At 26.1% G+C, this 25,655-nt stretch overlaps 1 long non-coding RNA gene across 4 annotated transcripts in view; it reads right to left on the bottom strand.

Moving 5' to 3' along the window:
• Positions 1–2,720: 2,720 nt before the first annotated feature.
• LOC129960399 (uncharacterized) overlaps positions 2,721–25,655 on the bottom strand; it is a 47,738-nt gene continuing 24,803 nt past the window's right edge. For 2 of the 4 annotated variants that reach the window (XR_008783586.1, XR_008783589.1), the window contains exon 7: positions 2,721–2,859. This is a non-coding gene — a long non-coding RNA (uncharacterized LOC129960399). Of the gene's footprint in view, positions 2,860–15,447; positions 15,501–25,655 lie in introns of those variants that run through there. The other 2 variants (XR_008783587.1, XR_008783590.1) reach the window with 2 other exon arrangements.

The following is a 25,655-nucleotide window of genomic DNA, read 5'->3' as shown; positions in this document are numbered from 1 at the left end:
GAGAAGGAAAAAAAGGGGCGAAAAAAAAAAGAGAAGAAAAATCGAGAGAAAAAAGTGAAAATTTTCCGCCCTCCGGGCGGAAGAGAGGGGGAAAAAGTTTTAGTGGGGAAAGCCGCCGCGCGCAGACGCAAGTTTTCCCCGGCAAAAAGAAAGACCGGCGGGAGTACGGTCCTCCCTCAGATCTCTCTTTCAGGAAGATGGGGTTAGAGCAAACAGCGTGCAACAAAGACTACCCGTGCCTATTTGCTCTAACCACAACTTCTTTGCCGGGCCCAAAAAGCTGTCTGCATTATTCCATTTCGAACCCATCTAATGAGAATTCATACGAAACAAATACTATTCTAAGAACCATAAAAGTTTGCCATAAATTAGATTTAATGCAAACAGCTTCTTGTTCATAGGCCCGAATACAGCCTCTTTCCTTCAAGCATATGTAAATTAAATATTCATTAATTCCATAATAAGGAATGTTTTATACATTTAAAAAAACCATTAAGGAAATAAATTATGGACAATTCAAAAGGCTGTATTCTACTGGCTGTTAGTAGAACAAATAAAAAAAAAAATCCACGTACCTTGCAGTCCAAATTCACATACAAAAAAATATACTCCAAAATAGAAATGATAACCTGTTTTAACACTACTTATGAACAAAAATATGTGCAATTCTGATACACACCATAAATAATTTAAAGAAAAATATATTCACATAAAATAAAAGCACGTTTTCAAAATTTGTTTAAAAATTATGTGGATATAAAAATTATTTACAATAACTAATTTTATATGAAAAACTAAAATGCTGTCAAGAAATAAAAATGATTTTTCATTTGAATCAAAAAAAAAAAAAAAATAATTAAGATAAGTAAGCTAAATAACTACAAACTTAACAATGAAAGTTCCAATCTGCTATAAGTTGATTAGATTAAATTTCTGTAAAGAATGGTAAAAACAGATTATCATTTCAACATAAAGAATGGAGCAGTTAAAAAATAAATTATGCAAATAGTTTATCACTTTTTCAAAAATAAATGACTTACCTGTCAAACATAATTTATGGACATTTACTTACAAAAATATATCGCTAAGAAAGAAAGAAAAAAAAAAAAAAAAAAAAAACATGCTTGCAAAGCTATCTAATTAATTATTAAAAGTTGACTCAAATATTATAAAATAAAAAAAAATCTGAAATAACTGCAATGTGTTTCTTAAAGAAGATTAATAAGATTTAAAACATCATTAATTCATTTCACTAACTGACCTTAAAACTTTTCTACAGATTTTAAATTTCTCATGCATAACCAGGATTTATATTCAAGAGAAAATGAATCATTCACTATGACAGTAAAACAGTTCTGTGTGTTATGAAAAAACAAAAAAGAAACTATCAATTAAAATTGCTCTTTAATCAATAAATATTAATGTTTGATGAGTCAAATACCTATAGAAATTCAACTACAAAATTAAATTTAATAATTAATGCATAGGAATGATTGCCCAAACATGTACATGAAAAAAAATTTATCAAGGATAACATTACACTTAAAAAATAAAAGAAAAAAAAGGCAACAAAGGAATAACAGCTTATAGCAATCAAATAAAAGACAAAAGATCTTAAACCAGAAAAACTTGATGAATTTCTCTCATATTCAACCACACAAACACCTTTAAAAAACCAAACAGAAATTCTCAAAGGAGAGTCGTAAAACTAAATGTAATGATTGTTCAATAAACATTTCTCTCAATGCTTTTGAAAAATAACAACATAGTCTCACAAGACTAAACACTGTTTCAAACAACATTTCCCAAAATCATAATGCAAGCATTATAAGCACCAATGTTAAAAAATACTTTGTAAGTATTTTTATAATAATAGAAAAATTATAGTTTCCATGGATAAAAAAGGAGCAAAAGTGCTAATTTCATAATAAACTATATTTTTCAACAAAACAAAAATAAAATCATTACAGAAAAATAAAAATTTCTATTTAGAAGAATAAACTTTAAATGAATATTTATAAATGCTGACTAAAAACTCCAAAATTTCATATTTAAAAATCAAAAGGAATCATAGAAATAAGTGAAAAACATTCTAACAAAAGTGACAGCAATAGTGAAAATCAAACTTCTCCAAACACTAAAAGCACATATGCTTCAAATGCAATAAATTATAAGATTAAATAACTAAATCAAATTTTTCAAAAAAATAAATAAATAAATAAAGTTTCATATAATAGGTTCAAAAAAAGAAATTGAGAGAACAGATGAGGAGGGGGGGGGGGGGAATATAAAACAATTTCTTTTTTTTTTTTGCATATATAATTCCTCTCTTCTTAATTCACTAATAGTATAACATCATTAATATATGAAAATAAAGAGAACAGAAGGGAGAAAATTATAAACAGATTACAAGCAACAATTATAACTGGATATACAAACACTTACCTTGATGTCATGACAGCTAAGTGTATATATAATATAAAGTAAAATATAACACACATATATATCTTTTTGTAATATTTCATTTTTCACAATTAAATAAGACATTTCTTTTAAATGAAATTTTACTTTAAAAATTCAGGTTTCTTCATACGTTTAAAATTCAATTATAATCTCCTGTTCTTATACTGTAAAAAATTTCCTGTATATTTCAATTTCATTTAATCAATCTTACAAATCCATATAATTAAAGTGTTTAATTTTGAAAATAATCTTTATTTAACTAAATAAAATACAAGACATTGGCTCAAATTTGAAATAAAACAAAATAAATTCTGCAAAAAATGAAGAAAATCATTCTTTTTAAAAAGAAACAAAAATTTATTTAAACTTTATTTCCACTTGAAGTTAACTTCAAACCTGAAAAATAAATAAGAATGAATACAATTAAATGTTATGAAGATAGATATAACAACAATTATAATAAAATTGAATTAATGGGATTAAAGAAGAAAATGATATAATATAAAGAGCAATTAAAAAAAAAGAGAAACAGGAAATAAATCCAATTATTATAATGACTAAACTATTTTTTAATTTAAAATTCAACATTATAAAAAATTACAATCAAAAAAGATTTCAGAAATAAAGAGAACTTTAAATAAAACAACCACAGAACAGCTTGAAAGGAGATGGGCAGTAAGGACACAGATCACTGTATAAAAAAACATTCACGTAATAAAATAAACTATCATCAATAACATAAAAACAGAATAATTATATAATGTACTGCCCACCAATGTAAAAGACAGAAACAAAATACATCACAGTAAAGATAAAAATCAAACTACAGGAATGTTATTCCAAACTATTTTTATAAGAATTCGTTTACATCATATTAAAAAGGTACTTTCAAAGGCAAATAACGCAAAGAAATTGCCATATAAAAAGACAGACACATGAACTATATCCTTTTCATTAATAAGGTCATCACATTTTACAGATATTAAATCTTTTAAAAACTTTCTAAAACAGAAAAAAATCAGAGCACATAATGCTTGGTTTTCATACTTAAAAATTTCAAATTTCAAAAAAATAAAAAATAATCGAAAGCAGAACAACATAATTGCATAACAGGTGTAAAAAGAAAATTTTGCTTCTCAAAATTAAGCCATTAAATGCTTATTACACATTTTAACAATACAATCAACTCTGGAAAAAGGGGAAAAAAATATTGCAGAAGAACAAATAAAAATGTCAATACACGTAAACAATATATATTTATATTCTGAAATCAAACAACTTTAAAGAAGAAGAAGAAGAAAAAAATAAATATATAAAAATACAATAATGGCAGACAAATATAACAAATAAAACTGTAAAATGTATAACTTTAAACTAAAATACTTTGATGCAGAAGAGTATTTCAGAATTACTATATGGAGGAAAAATTATCTATATGACAAAAGAAAAATTGTTACAAAAAATATAGAAAAATAAACAATTCATGTCAATCTATCTATCTAAAGTCTATTCAATGCATAAGCTTAAAAATTCCATTCGGTACAAAGCCACAAACACAGAATTCAAAACATTCATATAAAATGACAACATCTATAAATATAGCAATTCAGAGGGAAATGCATATCACTCCCATAAACCTCACTCGGAGATTAAAAGAAAATGCAGCAAAATGAAAAATAATTGCTGACACAAATTACTAAGAATTAATGTGATATCAAAGAGAAGGTTAACAAAACAATCAGATTCATTTCTTAGATTTCCAATATCTGAATGATTCTGACTAAAATTATAAAAACTATGAAAAATTGCAAGTCAAAAATAAATATTAAATGGGAAAATAATAAATTTAGATTTAAATAAAAAGAAAATAGCAACAATTTTATATTTATAAAAGACAACAAAATAAAAGCACAAATGTGCAAACAACAATTATGTTTTTTGCATTTAAAATAAGAATATTAATATTGGCAGACTAATGCTCAATTCAGAATAGAATAAAAAGAAAAAGAAAAGTACCATTGATCTCAGAATTTAAGAGAAACTATGTCCATTCAAATATGAAAATAAACCCTTTCATTTTTTAAGAGGAAATTATTTTTAAAAAAGAAAAAATCCTCAAAACATTCCATATTTTAAATTTTCAAATACATAATCAATGTTTTCTATTCACTAGATAGAACCAAGATAGAATTATCTTTATTAAGGTTCAAAATTATTGTTGAAAGAAATTGATATAAATGGAGCTTCTCCATAAATCACACTTAAGTTAAAGTAATTATAAGTAAATCCCATAAACCTCACAAAGAGATAAAGGGAAAATAAGAAACATCCATTTTAAAAATATTCAAATATAAAAATCAATGTCCCCATAACTATAAAAATTACAAAAGGGGGAAAAACATGTCAAAAATGACTTATTTTAATAAACTTTTTATAAATTCAATTCAGAATTAAAAAACATTCCTTTAAGGTTCAGCAATATTTAAATAATTATAAGGTGAAACAATATAATGATAGAAAAATCAAAAGGAAATATATGACAAAGCAATAACAAACATAGCTTAAAAAATTTTTTCAGTTGATATCAGTGAGATGACTGATATACTAACAATGAAAGAACTGAAAAGCATTTAATATACAAAATGAAACTGAGAAAATTTCCAATTAAGGTAATAAAAAGTAAGTTACTTGAACTTAAAATCAAACAATTAGAAATCATGTGTAGCAATTAAAACAAAGATTTAAACATAAGGGAAAATTTCAAGATTCAGTGTGTCAATATGGAATAATCAACATAAAAAAAAGAATGAATACAAATTAAAAGAAAAAAAAGTAAAGCAAAGAGGTTTAAAAATGTAAAAGCCTGGAAAACATGCTTTATGAATAAAAATAAGCATATTAATAATAATCACCAGATCACTAATGATTATTTCAAAAAAGCATAAATGCTTAGACAATACCAAGTAGCAGGACAACAAGTTTTAGGATATATAAAAGTCCCAAAGAAAAAAAAATCCCATAAATTTCATAAAGAAATAAAGGGAAATGTGAATTTTAAAGTAATTTCTAATTAGATGGATGCAAGCAAGTTATTAATGCCTTATTAAAGTTCATCAACTTATACAGAAAATTAGCAGAAAAATCAATAATAAACATAATCCATAAACACATTATTCACACTTTGAAAATCAATCCCATAAATCACAGAGATGAAGGGAAAACAAAAAACAATTCAATGTAAACTGATTCAGAATAAATTTGAATTTCAGAGAATATATTAACAGTAACTAAACTAACTAATAAATAAAAATATGAAAAAAGGTTTCATATTGTTTAAAAATTTATGCAATTCTGATTCCAAAGTGGGCTAAGTGGAAAACCACATTGATTGAAGGTTATTCAAAATAAATAATAATAATAATTAAAAAAACAATTTTAATCCAATTGATAATCAGAAAAACAGACAAATCAATGATCAAGGGACATTCATATACACACTCAAAAAAGTTCTCAAATGATATTCTGCTCACATAATAAAAGTCAATATATGCATAAACAAAATCATGGTTATAATGAAATGACCATAGAAGTAAGATACCAAAAATAATATAACAAATATAAACTCATAAGTGTAAAAAAAACCCAAAAAAATTTAAGTTCAAATACATTAATTAAAAAGATTAGAACTCTATCCAAGTCACACAACAAAAGAAATCAATTTCAAGAGCAGAAATTCTTCAAAATATGAAAAAAAAAAAAAAAAAAAAAAAAAAAAAAAAATTCACATCAAATATGCGAAGATAACAACACTGACAGGAGAATAATGTCATTTTTTTTTTCATTCATACATTTAAAATCAGCAGATTCTTTGATCAATGTTCAATTAAAATAAGCATCATCACAAGAAAGATGACAAATCCAGCAATAGCATGAAATTTTTGTATTCAATACTAAGGATAAAATCCAATAAATCTATTTAAAGGAATTACAGGGAAAAAAAAGGAGATAAAGCTGGTAATTATATTTTCTATATTACTACTTCACCAAAACAATAACCAAGCAATTTGTAAAACAGTACTTTACAGTTAAAAAATTAATTAATAACATTAAAACCTTTAAGAGACAAAAAATACCTAACTAAACAGTCACAAAGGACAAATAAGTTGTTATGCATGGAGCAATACATTAAAACAAAGCCTAAAGAAAAAAATTAGATATTATTAGAATGATTTACTCCAAAAATAAATAAATAAACATTTCTGCCAAAATGTCTCACATCTATACAATGCACAGATATATAAATTCCTTTAGGAACAAAGCCACCTAAACGTAATTCAAAACATAACATGCAAAAGGATATCACCTTAAATAGAACAATTCAACAGGAATTGCACATCACTCCCAAAAACCTCACACAGATATTAAGGGGAAAATGAAAGATTTCAAAAATGAAACATGACTGCTGACACTGATTACTTGGAATTAATGTGATATCAAAGAGAAGGTTAACAAAAAAAACAATATTCATTACTTCCATTTCATATGTCTATTAATAAGAAAAAACAAATCAAAAATTGCAAGTCAAAACTGAATACAAAATAGGAAAATAGATTAAGATTTAAATAAAAAGAAAAGAGCAACTATTAAACATTTCTAAATTAGACAATGAAATGAACACACACAGATGATAACCACAATTATATTTTAGACATTTAAACAAAGCATACTATTATTGCTAAACTATTGATCAATTCACAATAGAATAAAAAAGAAAGAATCTTGGAATTTGAAGATTTCATATAAAAGTACAAAAGTAAGTCCCATGCATGTTGGAATTTGAGATAAGAAAAAATGTTCATTCAAATATGAAAATAAATCCTTTTATTCTTTAAAAAGAAATTCTTTTTAAACAAGAAATAATGTTTAAAAAAAATACAATCAATATATTGAAGTTTAAAATATCCAATGAATGTTTCCCAATTAGTAGATGGAACCAAGATATTATCTTCATTAAGGCTCAAAATAAATGCTCAAAGATATTCATACAAATGGAGTTTCTCTATAAATCACACTTCATTAAATAAAAGATAGGTAAATCCCATAAATCTCTAAGAGATAAAGGGAAAAAAAGACAAATTTCAACAATATTCAATTAGAAAATACAACATAATATCCTCAAAACATTATAAATAAAGAAAGGTGGGGGAGGGGGAAACAAACATGTCAACAATGACTTTCAGGTCAGAATTTAAATACATTCCTTTTAGGTTATAATAAATTCAAATTATTATTAAGTGAAGGATTCTAATGATAATAAAAGTCAACAGCAAATTCATGACCAAAGGAACATCAAACACAGCTTAACAGGATTTTCAAGTTGATATCAGAGAGTTGACTGATAAATTAAGAAAGAAAAAATTGGAAAGTATATGATGTACAAAATGAAAGTGAGAAAATTTTCAATTATGGGACATAATGGTTTGCATCTTAAAAATAAGTTAAATGAAATTTAAAAAAAAGTTAAACAAAACTTCAATGTTTGACAATTTATTAGACTTAAGGAAAATATAAGGGAAAAAAAAAACACATAAGAAACACTTAAAAGTCAATAATCAAACAATAAGAAATCATTCACAGCAATTAAAATCAAATAATTAAACACAACATAAAGTTTCCAGATTCAATATGTAACTCAACACTCACACAAAATAACAAATGCATATTAAAAAAAAAAAAAAAAAAAAAAAAGGCCAGTCAAGCAAAGGAATTTAAATATGTATAAAAATACAGCATAGTAATGTTCAATGAATGAAAATAAGCATAATGATAATAATCGGCAGACTACATCTTAGTTAAAAAAAGCATAAAAATTTAGAAAATACTAAAAAAACAAGACTAAAACTGTTAGTAAATATCAAAAAAGAAAACAACGAAAAAAAAATCCCATGAATTTCATTAAGAAATGAAGGGAAAAATATTAAATAATGCAAATTACAATGCAATTTCTAATTTAAAATTTTAATTACATGGATGAAACCAAGTTATGATTGCCTTTTGAAAGTCTATCCATTTCTATTGAAAACAAGCATAAAAATCGATAATCCACATAAGCACAAAATTCAAAAACAATCCCATAAATCACAGAGATTAAGGGAAAACAAAAAACAATTCAATGTAAATTGAGTCAGAATGAATTTCAAATAATGGATCAAGAGTAACTAACTATACTAACTAATAAATCAAAATATGTAAAAAGGTTTTCAAATTGTTTAAATATTTATGGAATTCTGATTCCAAAGGGAAGCTAAGTAGAAAATCACATTCAATTAAAGTTATTCAATATTCGTAATACAAAATTTAATATAATTGATAATAATAATAAAAACAGACAATTCATTGATCAAGGGACATTTATATATACAATCAAAGAAGTTCTCAATTGATATTCACATGAAATGATAAAAGCCGAAGTCAGATGATATGAGAAAAGTCAATATATGTATTAATACAATCAGGGTTAAAATGAATAGGCCATAGAAGTAAGATAAAAAAAAAACAATATAACCCATATAAACTTGTGAGTGTAAAAAAGAAAAAAGTTCAAATACATTATTTTAAAAAAATTATAACTCTATCCAAGTCAATGAAAAAAAAAATTAATCAAGAGAAGCAATTAAAAAATGAAATTTTTAAAAATATGAAAAACAATTCACATCGAATATGTCAAGATCACACAACACTGACTGGAGACTAACGTCATTTCTTTCTTTAACACAGTTAAAAACCAAGATTCTTCATCAATGATCAATTCACATAAACATCATCGCAAGAAAGATGAAAATTCCAGCAATAGTATGAAATCTTTGTATTCATTATTAAGTATAAAACCAATCAATCTATCTTAAGGAATGACAGGAGACAAAAAAATGGTAAATAGATTTCCTTATTTTTTTTTTAAATTAATATTTTACCAAATCAATAAGCATGCTATTTTCAAAACAGTACTGAACAGTTACTGAATTAATTAATAACATGAAAACCTTTAATAGGCAAAAAATACCTTACCAATAGACAAATTAATAAGATGCTGTGCATGGAACAATACATTACAACAAAGCCTAAAGAAAACTATTACGTATCATTAGAGTAAGATACACTCAAATTTAATACAAAAATCAAAAGATACAGCAAAAGCAGATTGGGTTATATAGTGAAATTTCAGGACAAAACAACATAGATTTTTAAAAAAATGCAATTGCAGAAGAATAAATAACAATGTCAATGTATGAAGTCAACATATAACTAGATTCTAATATTAAATAGCCTTACAGCAAAAAAGATTATAATAAAGCAAAAGACTAATAAAACTATAAAATGAATCAATTTATACTAAATTCTTTGGATGGTATTTTAGAATTATTATACAAAGGAAAAAAAAATCGATATGACAAATGAAAAAATTTTACTCCAATTATAGAGATCCACAGTTTTGCTGAAACGCCTCATGTCATTCTAATGCATAGGCTGACTAATTTCTTTAGGAACAACGCCACATACACAGCATTAAAAAAATTACATGCAAAAGCATATCATCTATAAATATAAGAAAAAACAAAGAATTAAATATTACTCCCATAAACCTCAATCACTCAAGAGATTAAGGGGAAAATGAAGGGTTTCAAACGTGAAACAAAAAACTGCTGACACTGATAACTAGGAAATACTGGAATAACAAACACAAGGTTCATAAAACGACAATATTCATTGCAAAGATTTTGAATGTCTGAATGAATTTCATAAACATGAGCAAAATCTCAAAGATTACAAGTCAAAAATAAATAAAAAGGGAAAATAATGAATTTGGATTTAAATAAAAAAAAGAGCAACTATTTTACATTTCAAATAGACAATAAATAAAAGCAGACATACAAAAAACTTTTTCATATTAAAAAAAAAGCACATTAATATTGGCAGACTGCAGCTCCAGTTCACAATAGAGTACAAAGAAAGGGGGTTTCGACAAAGAATGAAAGAAGATTCCACATTGAAAAAAGAAAGTCCCATGAATCTCGGAATTTCAGATAAAAAAATGTTAATTCAAATATGAAAATAAAGCCTTTCACTCTTTATAAAGGAATTGATCTTAAACAAAATTTACCTTAAAAACTTTTGATATATTAAAATTGAAAAAAGACAATGATTGTTTTCAATTCACTAGATGGAATCAAGAGATAATTATCTTTATTTAAGGTTCAAATTATTATTGAAAGAAATTCATGTAAATGGAGATTCTCCATAAATCAAACTTAGCTAAATTATAAGTAAATCCCATAAATCTGACAAGGAGATAAAGGGAAACAAGACAAATTTCTACAATATTCAATTAAAAAACACAATGTCTCCAAAACATTAGAATAAAAGCTGGAAAAAATAAACATGGAAATTATGACTTATTATAAAGAAACCTATTATAAATTTAGTTTAGAATTTAAATAAATTCATTTTAGGTTATTGAATAATCAAATTATTAATAAGTGATTCAATCTAATGATAGTAAAAATCTACAGCAAATTCATGAGCAAAGGAATATCATACACAGCTTAAAAGATGTTTTCAGTTGATATCAGTGAGATGACTGATAAACTAACAAAGAAACAAAACTGAAAAGCATACGACAAACAAAATTAAACTGTGAAAAATGCCAATTATAGGAAATAATGGTTTGCATAGTACAAATAATTTAAATGAAATTAACAAAAATAACAAAACTTAACTTCAATGTTTAGCAATTTGTTATACTGAAGGATAAGATTTGGAATAAAACACAGGAATCTTAATAGTCAATAATCAAACAATTAGAAATCATGCATAGCAATTGAAATAAGAGAATTCTACACAAGAGAAACTTTCAAGACTCAATATGTTAATATAAACTAATAAAAAATTTAAAAGATGCATATTTAAATAAAATTGTAAAGGAAAGAGGTTTAAATATGCATTAAAAAGACAAAATAACAATGCTTTATGAATAAAAAAAAGCATATTAATAATAATCACCAGACAATTGCTTATTTCAAAAAAGTATAAATACTAAGACTGTACTAAGAAACAGGACTACAATTTTTAAGATATATCAAAGAACGAAAGAAAAAAAATCCCATAAATTTCATAAAGAAATAAAGGGAAATGTGAATTTCAAAGAAATTTCTAATAAAATGGATGCAAACAAGTTATGAATGTCTAATTAAAGTTTATCAACTTCTATAGAAAAGAAGCAGAAAAATCGATAATCCACATAAACACACAATTCACACTTTCAAAATCAATCCCATAAAACTCACAAAGAGATCAAGGGAAAACAAAACACAATTCATTGTAAATTAATTCAGAATGAATTCGAATTTCAGGGATGTCAACAATAACTATATAAAATAATCAACCAAAGCATGAAAAAAATATAAAAGGTTTCTAATATCTTACAAATATTTATGGAATTATGAATTGGAAGAGAAAACCACATTCAAATAAATTTCTTCAATACTCAGACACACACACAAAATAATCAATTAATAATCTGATAAACAGACAAATCATTGATCAAGGGACATTTATATATACAATCAAAGAAGCTCTCAGTTGATATTCACATGATATAATAAAAGTCAGATGATATGAGAAAAAAAGTCGAAATATGCATCAATAAAATCAAGGATATAATGAATGGGCTGTATAAGTAAGGTAACAAAATAATACAGCCAATATAAATTTGGGAGTGAAAAAAGCAAAAGCACTCTAGTCCAAATATGTAATTTCAAAAGATTAGAACTCTGTCCAGAATGAGCTTCAATAAAAATAACACTGAAAGGAAACTAATTTCAGTTTTTTCTTGCAGACATTCAAAATAAAGATTCTGGATAAATGTTCAATTGATATAAGCATCAAAAGATGAAAAATCAAGCAATAGAATAAATTATTAAGGATAAAATCCGAAAAATCTATTTAAAGGCATGACAGAAGACAAAAAAAGGTTGGTAAACATGATAATTTTTTCTAATTAATACTTCATTAAAACAATAATAATGTAATTTGCAAAACAGTATTGCAGTAATTACTAGCACGAAAACTTTTAACAAGAAATAAATACCTTACTAAACACTTTACGGGGACAAATACGGAAGCTGTTGCATATGAAAAAATACATAACAACAAATGTTGAAGAAAACTATTAAATATCATTAGAGTAAGACTTACTCAAATTTAATACAAAATTCAAAAGGTACAGCAAAACAGACTGCATTATAATATTATGAAATTTCAGAACTGCATAAAAATGCACTGAATAAACAGAAAAGCATTTAGGCAATCTAATATTTATGTATAAAGATACAAATATAATAAATTGAATTTAAAAAAAAAAAAAACGACATTTAGAAAATATTTTACAAACGATTTCAGTTCGTAAATGTTAAAATTTGCAGAAAATATATATAGAAACCAACTGCTTCATATTCTAAGCTCATTCAACAACAACAAAAAACCCCGAATATTTTCAAATTTCAAAATACACTAACACAGAAAAAAGAGAGACAACTGACACAAACTAAGAATGCAAAAAAATAAAAAAGTGGGAAAATGCAAATAAATAACCAAGATTAAATTTCTCCTATCATTCAGATAAAAATATCTATAACAGTTCAGATGGCCTCTAAACATATTCCAAATAAAATGAAGGACCCATCCGTTTTTTTAACCCGAACAAATTTATCAAGCACACTCAAGAATCATAAATAGCAAATTTGAGGTATCACACATATTCCAATTAATAAAAAAATTGACTAAAAATGTAAAATGTTTTAAAAAATAAGTAAATAATGAAACGACTTAACACCACAGACGAAAAAGGTTAAAATTTGTACAATTCATATGTTCTAAAAGATATAAAAAAATTTAATTACAGTTTAAAAAAATGAAGAACAATACTTACCAGTTAATCTAAACGAAATCCTACAGAAAGCTTTTAATGCGAAAAATTTTTCAGTCACGATATTACACACTGTTATAAACATTAAATATACTAAATTTTTTTTCACAACCATATACGCTAACAAATACAATATTGAAAGAAAATTCAAGGGAGAATTAAAAGAAACAGGAGAGGAGAATAAAGCCTAAGCCAAGAAACAAAACAGAGAAATAGGGAGCCGGAATGCTATGCTAGAGGCTGCGAAAAGCAAACCAATGCCGCTTGTTCCACTCTTGGACAGGAAAGAACGAAAAGAACAATATATAATAAAAGAGAAGAGGACAGGTTCTTTCTATGAGAATAAGTGCGAAAGGAAAACGTTTTAACTTCAATTTTAAACTATCATAACCTGCAAATAAATGTCTATAACGTGAAAAAGAAATTCAGGAAGAGTTAAAAGAACTAGGAGAGGAGAATAAAGCCTAAGCCAAGAAACAAAACAGAGAAATAGGGAGCCGGAATGCTATGCTAGAGACTTCCAAAAAGCAAGTCAATGCCGCTTGTTCCACTCTTGGACAGGAAAGAAAGAAAAAACAAATATTATATAATAAAAAAGAGAAGAGGACAGGTTTCTTCTTAAAGCACATAAAAGACAACATGGATGCAATGAGAATTTCACTAATTAAACGAAAAAAAAATAAAAAAAAATAGAAAATTAAAAATAAAATAAAGGGTAGGAGAGCCTCAAAAAAAAAAATTAAATAATGGCGTACAGATATACCAACTACATAAGAGATATTAATAATATTAACGAATCAACTAATTAATTATTTTAACGATTAATAATAATTACGAACGAATTAATAATATTAACGCATAACCATTCTAAATTAACGAATAAATTTAACAGAATAGTAACATTTTCAAGGATTCGCAAGGATAACAGAACATCTCACGGAACACACACAGCTATTATAGCCACCACACACTTTACTGACAAGACAGAATCAGAAGAGAATATGAAATTCGCGCGAAAATTGTTTTTGGACACACATGCGCAATGGCTACTTTCTGCAGTTGTACAAAATATTTACCAGTAAATTTGAAGATGAAACAAATATTCAAAATACATTGGTTACATAAATATGAACAAAATATAACATAAAAAAATCACCAACGGATTTCTGAATGTTTGCGAAAACAGAGAGTCATAAATAACCAAAAGATCATATCCATAACTCAGTCCCCCTCCCTCCCTTTTATGAAGCTAGCATACGATATTATGAAATGCAATCCCTTCCGTTCAAGGACTTTGGGGGAAAGGAGTAATGAAATACAGTGGATGATGCATTCACTCATCATAAAACATTTCTCCCGCCCGCGAAAAGTTTGAAAAGGTGTTCATAAACAGATAAATCAGTCATTATTCTTTATGCGGATCAGATGAATCCGATGTAACTACGTAACTTTTATAGCTGAAGCATCGCATTTGTGTATCTAATACTAATTTAAACTTAAAACAAAAAAGCAACTTACAAAGAAGGCGGCAGATCATTTTAACACCCTGCAGGGGAATGAATTTACAAATGCAAAGAAACAAATGCGCGGAATTTGATACTTTTCTTCATCTTTTGCAAGATGGCAATGGATTCTAACTATCTCCTAGAAGTCTACAATAACCTAAATCTAAACACTTTTTGCTGGAACATTAAGTTAATGAACATAATGAAAGTAACAGAATTAGCATAATTCAGGAGCTCCTGTGCAAAATGCATGTCCTTCCAGATGCATTGGTTTGCCGAGGAGGGGAAAATAGAGGGAGGAGGTGAGATAGGAAGGACACAGTTATTTCCCATAGAAACTTAGTAATTGACAACGAATAAATAAACCGTAAAAAAAATGTAAGGTTGATTTGTAGAATATAAACGATGCAGGCTATAAACGGAGAAGAAAATAAGAAATATGAAAACTCGTTGACTTATAAATAGGATTATACCTTGATTTTATATATGAAGAATCAGCAGCCCCTTTTGCAAATTATGCCCATTTCAACTCACCAAAAATCATTTCAGCTCTGAAAATAAACAGAAATTTTTGTATGCATAAAAAAGCTAAATTAAACCTTGCAATTTCGATGCAAATAAATTTAGTTCACTTAGAATTATATTAATCTTAATTGTCATAAACTAAAACTACATTCGGCCAATTCGTTAAACCACATAAAAAATTAATTCGATTTCCATGGAATGAAATGACAAAGTGAGTGATGAGACTAAAATTAATTGATTTTCTCGCGGACGAAAAGAAAATATTTTAATGGCCAAAAATTCGAAATCAAATAGTATTTCACATAAAAAAAAGAAGGAGGTAGAGGATGAAATATAGTACGAACTCTTAACCTAAAATTCAATTTCGGGAGAAATTCATAAATATATTTATTCATAATTGCACATGAAAATACTACATCTCAAAAACGTAAATAGCTAAAAAACGGAAATTCAGGTTCTGGTTTTATAAAAAAAAATTTGAGTTTTCCCCCTAAGTATACAAAAAAAAAAAAAAAAAAAAACTGCCCAGTAAACACTCCAGACAGTTTTATTTTCAGTGAAATGGTGTTCCATAAAAGCCGGTCATCTTCACTGTATCAGATATTAAACCTCCAGCTGCGTTATCACGCGATTTCAGTGAATTGGCAATCAGTCCATTTTCTATTGCATCTCCTATTTTTCGCAATTTTGCTATTTATTTTTACGATCATAGATTTTTATTAAATCAATATTATTATCGTATAACATACAGTATCAGTTCACTTTGCTTGAAAAATATTTCAACATTTGCAAACATGGAATCTAAAAAGTTATTTAAGAAAATGACGCAGTCAGATGATTAATATTTTCGGAAAGAAATTATAAATTTAAAAATGCGTTGATAAAACTATACTTTCATTGTATAAATAAAAACACATTAATTCCAAAGCAAAAAGTTATAAGCGGAAAGACAGATTACATTTCATATTCCACCAACATCACATTATTGAGTGCGGAAAACAAGAGGATTTCACCCTTCTCCTCATTGAGGCAGGAGTGAAAAGATTCAATTCTCTACACTCAGAAGAACAATCAGGGCCGTCCATCTAGAGCGACTAGCAGATGCATTGCACCCGCTTCTGCAACCTGAGGAGCCCTATGTCCAACAAAAAATGGTAACCTGCGACTTGTCTCCTCCCCTCTACTCCTTTTATCATTTTATTTAAAACACAAATGTATAGAACAAGGAATTCACGTCGCTAGAGTGTGCTTTCATTGACCCTGCAATCTGAATTCTACTTCGAAAAAGATAATGCTATTGCGAGAGGATGCGGCAAACATGGAGTCGTAAAACCTTGGCATATGGTCAGTAACTATCTAACTGATTCGTTTCGGCGATAACTGAAAACCTTATACGACAATTCCCTCAACCATTTCAGAATGATTGTGGTGAATTATAATCCACAGTGAGAAAAGTTTTAAGGACAATATAATACAAAAATAATTTAGAAGCATGCATAAAGGCAGAAAGTGTTACATTTTTTAAATTTCGAAATTGTAATGCTATGGACCACAAGTACTGCGAAAGTTATACTTCTGCACTATAAAAGTCATTCATCATGAAAGTACCACATCAAAATAGACACAACTTTCAACAAATTAAAATTTTGCAGTTTTGATTAATTTTATTCATAAACAAATATTTTAAAACCCACAAAGAGCTTTTTTTTCATTCACTTCAGCCCCTATGGCAGAAGATGGTTGGTTCTGGAGATAATACTATGAAGCTTTAATCTACATTGTTCTGATAACAATTCAGAATATCTCTTAAAAACATTTCTCTTTTGATTACATCTCTACAGCCATCAACAATTGATAATATGCATGGCAGAGCAAAAAATGACCTGATAAAGGAGTTATTATATTTTTTATCTTATGGATCAAAATTCTGTATAAAAATTTATTAAATCAACGTCAGTAAACAACAATCAAGTTACTGAAAATAAAGGCAAGTTGGTATTTTGGGGAAGATGTAGTAATGAGTCAAGTGATGAGAAATGCCAATTACACAAAATCCTCACATTCCCCCCCCCCCCGTTGAAAAACATAAAAACAATAGCAGAAAAAGGTACAATTTTTAACTTTTCAGTAATTAAGTCCAAGCCCTTTCAAATAATTAACATTAGAAAATTTTTCCTACAGATAAATATCAAAAGTAATTACAAAATTTTTAGCTTCGGAAGGAACATTTAATATTCAAAGAAATGAAATCCACAATGCTTACAGTGTCAGAAAAATAAAATCCATTATGGACTTACATCTAAGAAATAGAAAAGGAAAAAAAAAATAGCATGCATTTATATATTACAACTTGATAATGCAGAAAATATATGTAAACTACATTTTAATAAAAAACTGGATATATGTCAATTGACAAACAACGAGGAAAAGTTATAAATAATGTCTGCACAATAAAGTTGCAAAACTATTTGAATAATATTAACTCACTGTTATAAAAAGTGAGTTTATTTATTACTGCCATTTCAAATTAGAATGTTATTAGATTTGCACTTTTATTCATATTTTAAATTAGACTCTCAATTTAAACTCACAGTTACGTCAATTTCAATGCAAATTATTGACAAGAAGCACTACATAAAATAATAAATCACTAGTAAACCCAGTATAAATAAAACAAGTTTCAGCCTTCACCTCTTTCCCATTCTCAAATGATTTCAACTGCATTTGCATTTTGTAAACAAATTTAAAATAAAGTTTTTTTTGGCATTAAAAAATTTGTAACTAACAATATCTGTTCCATATATTTGATATTTCAATGACATTATCTAAAATTTTTCTTTGTCATTTTCAGTAAACTTATACTAAATTAATGTTAAATTAAATAACAATTAAATAAATATAAATTACCAATATAGTTACAGATTAACTTTATAAAACAGGGGACTGAGGGAGTTGTGCATTAATAACATCTATCCTTTTCCCAAATCCACAATGCCATAAAAAGGTAAAAATTGCCAATATGAAAACACAAACAGATGGCATATAATTAAAGTTACATCTAAAATATTATCTCATTATAATTAATAATTATATTTCAATACACATGATTTTGGAGCAATTGACGGTACCATAAACAATGAAAAATATTCATTAAAGTAAAAAGATTAAAGAACACTATTAATACATGTATAGCTTATTTTAATTTTATATATTTAGTGCAAACAGAAGGTGAAAGTTGCTAAATATTTAAAAAATATTAGTTAACACTTTCCAACTTACACTTTTTCACATTCTTAAAACTTGCAATTAGTTCTGTGATATCAGAAAAGAGTAGGTTAAGGCATTCAACTCCTTTATATTGAAATACTATATATGCTTTTTAACAAAAGTTATGACTGAAGAAATTAATTTCAGTCCCAGTAATCATGCCACAAACTTCAGTTAAAAATGAAAAACAATGGGTTAGGATTTATTGTTCAAATACCAAAAGGTAAACAATATAAAATTTTAATAATAAAAAGGATAGAATTAATTTGGCATAATGTATACAATAAATAAAAAATATACAAATATTTTAAAATTAATAAAATATATGCCCACATTAAAGACAGTAATCTCACAAACCACTATCAAAAAAACATTAGTAAAAAATATAATGAAAAAGGAGAAAGAAATTAAGTAGAAGAAGATGGAGGTAATTAACTTGGATGAACTTTAGATAAGTTCAGAAAGAGAAGGCAATTCAAAGCCCTTCCAAGATAAAATTTAATAAACAATCTAACATCAGTTGAAATACTGTAAACTAAATAAGATGAACAAAACTTGTTAAAGGTAAGGCTATATGAATTGCAAAAATTTATGACTATCAAAATTACAATTTCTGATTGCTCAGTCTCATAAGATGAATATGGAAGATAAGAGAAAGACAAATTTAAAAGTGCTAAATTTTTATAAGATATTCAAATGAAAATGTATAAACAATACAAGAGAACAAAAAATAAGGAATACAAACTGAAATAATCAATGGAATATGAATTAGAAATGAGTGAAAGGAAAATGCCTTCTAAAGGTTCCAAAATGACATTTTAAGTGTTGTAAACAGAATTCAAAAAATTAGAGGGAAAAAAAAAGGGTTATTCAAGAAGCTTTGATGAATATAAATGTATCAATTATTAAAGCATACTTTCAGCCAACAAATGACGATTAGATGAAAATCACAAAACAAGGTTTACAAAACAATATGTTTAGAAAAAATTATAAATGACTATTCAGAAGTTTACATACTAAGTAAAAAGTGCATTGGGAGAACAAGAAGTTGTTGGATTACATATCCGATAAAATGAACTTAAAAAAAATAGAGGGAGAATTTTCAAAATGATAAACTTGATTTGAAAAGCTATACGCACAAATTTAAAGAATTTTCAAGAAATGGTGTGGGAAGATGATAAATCATTAACATCTGGCGATTCATAATGAAAGATGGATTTGAACTAAGTCAATATATTCACTACGAACCGAACCAACATCTATTGTTAAATGAAGTTGTGAATCAGTTTCTATAAGCATAATATAAATGCTCATAATTATTTTCGTTTCGGTAATAGATATGAAACAAATTAGCTGCTAGAGAATTTTAGTGTAGAATAAATATATAAACAGTACATTTAAAAAAAATCTTCACTGAACAGGAGAAATGTTAATTTAATTGGCAGTTATGCATATAAAAAATTTAAATCATTTTATTGAAAAAATAATGCCACCATTACTTTTTTTTACCAGATATAACTGATGATATAATGATGCAGTTTGATTAAGTCATTTTTAAAGAAATTTAAAGTTTTATTAAATATTAGAAGAGTTAAACAAATTTAATTTGAAGTGAAACAATGTTTTTTAAAAACATTTTGTGCCATATTATAGTATAATTAAAAAAAAATTACTTCAATACAAGCTACAAAAAAAATGAAAAGAATGTATAGAGTGATGTCATTGCCATAACAATTTTTCTTTGGACATAGTTAAAAATAAAGCATTCAAAATATTAAACAGACCAACATTTAACGCATCAAATTCCGAATTATGCATTTAAGCGTAACCTAAATAATATGCCATGAATAGAAAATTAGTTCAATTTTACATGCAGCAATTTCAGAAATAATGAAGATACAGAAAAAATTTTTGAATTTAAAAAGAATCTCAGTGGATTAATTCTCATGGAAAAAGATTTTTTTTAATGACATATTTCAATTTTAATTTCAAAAGAAGGTTATCCATACTTATGCTGTTGAAAAAGAAAATAAACAATCTGAATTCAAATGTAGTTGATGAAATAAATGCATCAAGCAAATCGAAATTTTTTTTGACAATCCACTTTTATGCATAAAAATAAAAATTATAATTAACTAATTATCATATTTGCTAAGTGTTGTAACAAACTATTATAAAGTTGGAAACATTAACTTAAATAAAAAATAATAAGAACATTTTAATTGGAAAGTTCAGATGCAACCTCTAATGCAATTATCAATGGAGCTTTTGCACAAAAATATAAAGAAAATGAATAAAACAAAGAAAAATTACCATGTGTAAAATTAGTAGGAGATGTGCAATACATTTAAAAATGAACATCAGGCCAGATTTGGCTTACATCATAGTTATGTTTTTTCAGCATTTGCAGAATACCTTTAATGAATGAAGGACCAAAGAAATGAATTCAGTACATACTTGGGTCCACTATAAATATTTCATGAAAAAATACAAAACAACATTCTGGAATGTTATAGTGATGCTGATTTTCATGCCAACAGATACAGTGACATTGTAGGGTCATGAGACTTTCATGGTTCCCTCAAAATTTGTAATTTATTATGGCCTGCAGCAGAAATAAATATGTTTAGTGAATTTTACAGGCAAATAAAAATGTAGATAAAAGTTTTCAAAGCAATCAAAATGCCATTTTAAAAGAATGAGGTACTATATTTGATTCAATAGAATATAAAGACAAACATACTCAAATACAATTTTACCGAGGCCAAGTTTCCAAAGAGCAATCTAATCATAACTGTCTATAAGATATTAAATGTCTGAAATAACTGTCCATTTACTAGCAAATTGCTAATATTAAAGCAATACAATAATATATTCAAAAAATGAGGATAGTACTTTCTTTTTGGAGGGGGGAGGATGGTAAATATAGTTAAAGGTTAATGAAAAATGCAGAATGTTCATATCTTTACCCATCAACTTTTACAGCAATCTAAACCCTTCGGTTTCATAGGCTATGCAGTTGTTACGTTCATTGAATTTTCAATTAAATTATTTTATTTCTTTGTTAAGGATATTTTAATAAAAGGTAAGTGAACTAGCCAATAATAAGTTCCTCTAATCGGATAAAAAAATATTAACTCATTCGTATGCTGAATGAAATTTAATCTTTTTTTATATAAATTCTTGAAGATATGATAATAAAAAATGGCTACAGCTACAATGTTTATCATTATTAAATAAATGTTTCTTGAACAATTTTTTTTTTTTTTTTTGTAAATGAATTTTGAATTATTGAAATAGACAAATATATCAATGACGGAATCAATGTTATGGCAACTACATGTATGGAATATTAAACTGGTTTTTTTTTAACCTTTCTTTCAAGGTGAGGAAGCCATTATCTGTATCAGTAAAGTTAGAGGATTTATTGTACATTATAAAGGCATTTTCCTCAAATTCATATGTCATTTTTCAAGTAACAGTATAGACATGTAACTTTTAGATTTCATCTATTAGAGAAAAAATACATTTTATTTTCAAAATTAATAATGTTAGATATCCTTACTGCTGAGAATTTTAAAAAAGCAATTTAAAAAAATACCCAACATCAAATTTTAGAATATTACAATTATTCAACATATTTAATACTACAAACAAAAACAGATGTACATTTTGGTGTCACAAATTACAAAATTTTAGGTTTCCACTACAGATACTAAAAGAATTCATAAGTTGTTTCATACAACTTATGAATTCTTAATAAGTTGTTTCATACAACTTATTGACTTTCAGTTCAGTGTCAGTAAAGGAAGTGAGAAAAAAATAATTATGGATAACATGATGAATGAAAATTTTTTAAACAAAAGCAAATAACAAATGTGTCATCTAATCATTTCTACATGCTAATTTCTAAATTCAGCTATTGATATGAAGAATTTCCAAAAATAAAAATTCCAAAGACAAGACAACAAGAGAAAAAGAAAAAAAAAGAAGCAGTTACTGATTCAGAGAAAAAAGAAAATTATTAATAAAAATTATAGTACAAATGAATTCTTCTAAAATTAAATCCTATTTTGATTTTATATATTACAATCAATTTGTATTTTCTCTTTGATTATAATTATTTATGAAATGCAGCATTACAACTGAGAGGTGATAAATATATAAGTAGCTTAAATATCGGGCTTTTGATCAATAAATTAATTTAGATACCGATTTACAGATTAAAAAATTCTATATTCAGAAAATTGCTTTAATTAATTCTTAATTGATTAATAAATTTTCTTAATAAGTCAAGTAAATGTAAGGTTTCTTGCATCATACTTCTTGAAAATTTTAAAATACTGTCAGTTATTTAGACAAAAAATTAATTCTAAATTTTATGAATTCATAAACTAAAAAAGTAATACGAGACAAAAAAAAAAAAAAAAAAAAAAAAAAGGACACAATTTTGATACTAAACTCAGGGCTTAATGGCTACTATAGCAATAAAGATTTATTTGTAATAGATATAAAGAACTAATTCTATTGAAAAATTTAACTATAATTTTTGAAGGCCAAATGCATCAATAAGCAGCTGGGTCCAAGGAAAAAATTGAAAATAGTTGAGAATCATTCATTTCAAAGAATATATCTTATATTTGATGAAAACATGCATAAATTAAAAAAAAACATGTACTACATTTAAAGGTATAAATATCTTTATAGTTATTCTTGATACTGCCAACAATAATTTCCTTAAATGTTAACATTAGGATTTAAAACAGAAAGATCTTGCGATAGAAGATAAAGTGATATATGAGAGAAAAAAATCGATGAAATGGCAAGCTGAAATAAAAAAACAGCATTAAAACCCAAACATTAAAAGTATTTAATTTCAAAAATTATATAATCATAACGACAAAAGCAAACACAGAACTAACAAGCTGCATTCCACACGGATATACATTGCACAATAGAATATTTTTTTTAGAAAATACCATCTTTTTATCATAACCAATATGACATTTGTTGTTAAAATAAACCAACAATTTCTGAAGTACACAAACAATGAAATTCTCAAAATTCTGAATAACATTAAGTAACACCATAAATGGAGCCAAATATAAGCAAGAATGAAAGAATAAGTACCTTTGTAGTTTAATAACTATTAAATAACCCATTTCACATTGCATGTAGAGCTACAGACAAAACGAAATTGAGTCATTACAGAATAGCTAATTTGGGGACTTCCAAAAGTTTTCAAAAAGTGCAAATGCAACAGATTGACAGTCAGATTTCCACTCAAAAGGAACAGTGCAAAAAATATAGACAGAAACAAAATATAGGGTAACTGCTAAAGGATTTACACCTTAAGCATTTGTCAATAATCTACACTGGAGTTCCTAAAGGTGCATGCTTTGCCAAAAAAAGCATGGAACTTGCACTTCTGAATGACAAATGATTCTAAATTTATAAAGATAAACTTATAGAGTTTTCTACAACAGATGAATGAGCATGGAGGTCTCACAAATATTAATTAATTAAATTACATTTTGTATAAATACATTATTAACATAATAAGAATTTTTTAAAAAAGGAAAAATTATTATTTGAACAGAAATAGAACAAAGAATACAAAAATATTTATCCTGCATTAAAAAAAAAAAATCACTAGGACTTTTAAAATAATATCAAATGCAAGAAAAGTAATTTCTTAAAATATGATAATGCAAAAAACATGCTTTCAGTTTCTCAAAGACAAAAAATTTCATACAAATAATCAAAATCCTAACCTAATTAAATAAAAAAAAACTTACAAGAATACCAAAATAAAAGAGACTTGGTAAATAATTCTCATAGAGAACTATATAATTGTTCCATATGTATAATATTAGCTCAAGACTAGATAAATGTTTTGGGTCAATCGTTTCTTAAAATTTCAACTAGTTCAATTCACTGATAACATTTAAAACAAGTTTGCTGTTTGAAAGAAACTACCGATAATCAAATAGCATTAAAGATAAAGATAAGCATTACTATATTCATGAAAGAATTGCTCCTGGATATGATGATAATGATAGGAGGAGACTCCAATATATGAAGCATAACTACATTTGCCTTTTTGAATGTAACAATTCGGTTTTATAAAATACTTATAAAATTGAAAGTTTAAAAATATTTCCATACCACAGAAGACAAGTATTATTTTTGGATTTCATTCATCTACTTTAATATTTTTTAATTTACTTTATTAATAAGTATGTTTTATTGACAAATCATATCGTTCAGTTATCGTTATTGTATCGTTATCATATTAGTAATCATATCGTTATCAAAAATAGTACAGTTTGAACTTTCTGAAACACTAAACATCATAACAATACCAATACTTAAGCCATGAAAACCTAGAGATTAAACATATCCAATTTTAGGTAAGTATAAAACAATAGTGACATTTAACCCTTATCGTGGCAAGATTGCTTTTCTGAAGAAAAGCAAAAAAAAAAAAAAAAATGTATATAGATAGCTTTTTTGCACTATAAAAAACAACAAAAAATAAATTTAAAAAAACGTGTAATAAAAATCGTTTAATAAAACTAAGTTAAAAATTATTTTATAGTGGTAGTATATTTTTACAAAGTTGTATGTATGGTATACTATACAAAATGAAAATAAGGGTTAATGTAAATCTTATTCACAATGAATGCTGATTTTTTATAAATATGTATTAGTATGTGATAGGAATTATATTTCAACTTCAACACAATCCATTTTTGACTTAAAAAAAAAGTCAATTCAATAATTGCATAGTTTAATAGTAATAAGCGATTTCATCATTTCACAATAACAAAAATATTTAATATTTCATGGAATTTTAACCCTTACCCCCCCCCCCCCAAATATGCATCTTTAATGTATTAATCTATGGTACA

This window comes from Argiope bruennichi, chromosome 2, assembly GCF_947563725.1.
Source record: "Argiope bruennichi chromosome 2, qqArgBrue1.1, whole genome shotgun sequence".
Lineage (NCBI taxonomy): Eukaryota > Metazoa > Arthropoda > Arachnida > Araneae > Araneidae > Argiope > Argiope bruennichi.
Note: the sequence above shows the minus strand (reverse complement) of the source record. Positions and strands in the feature narration are given on the sequence as shown.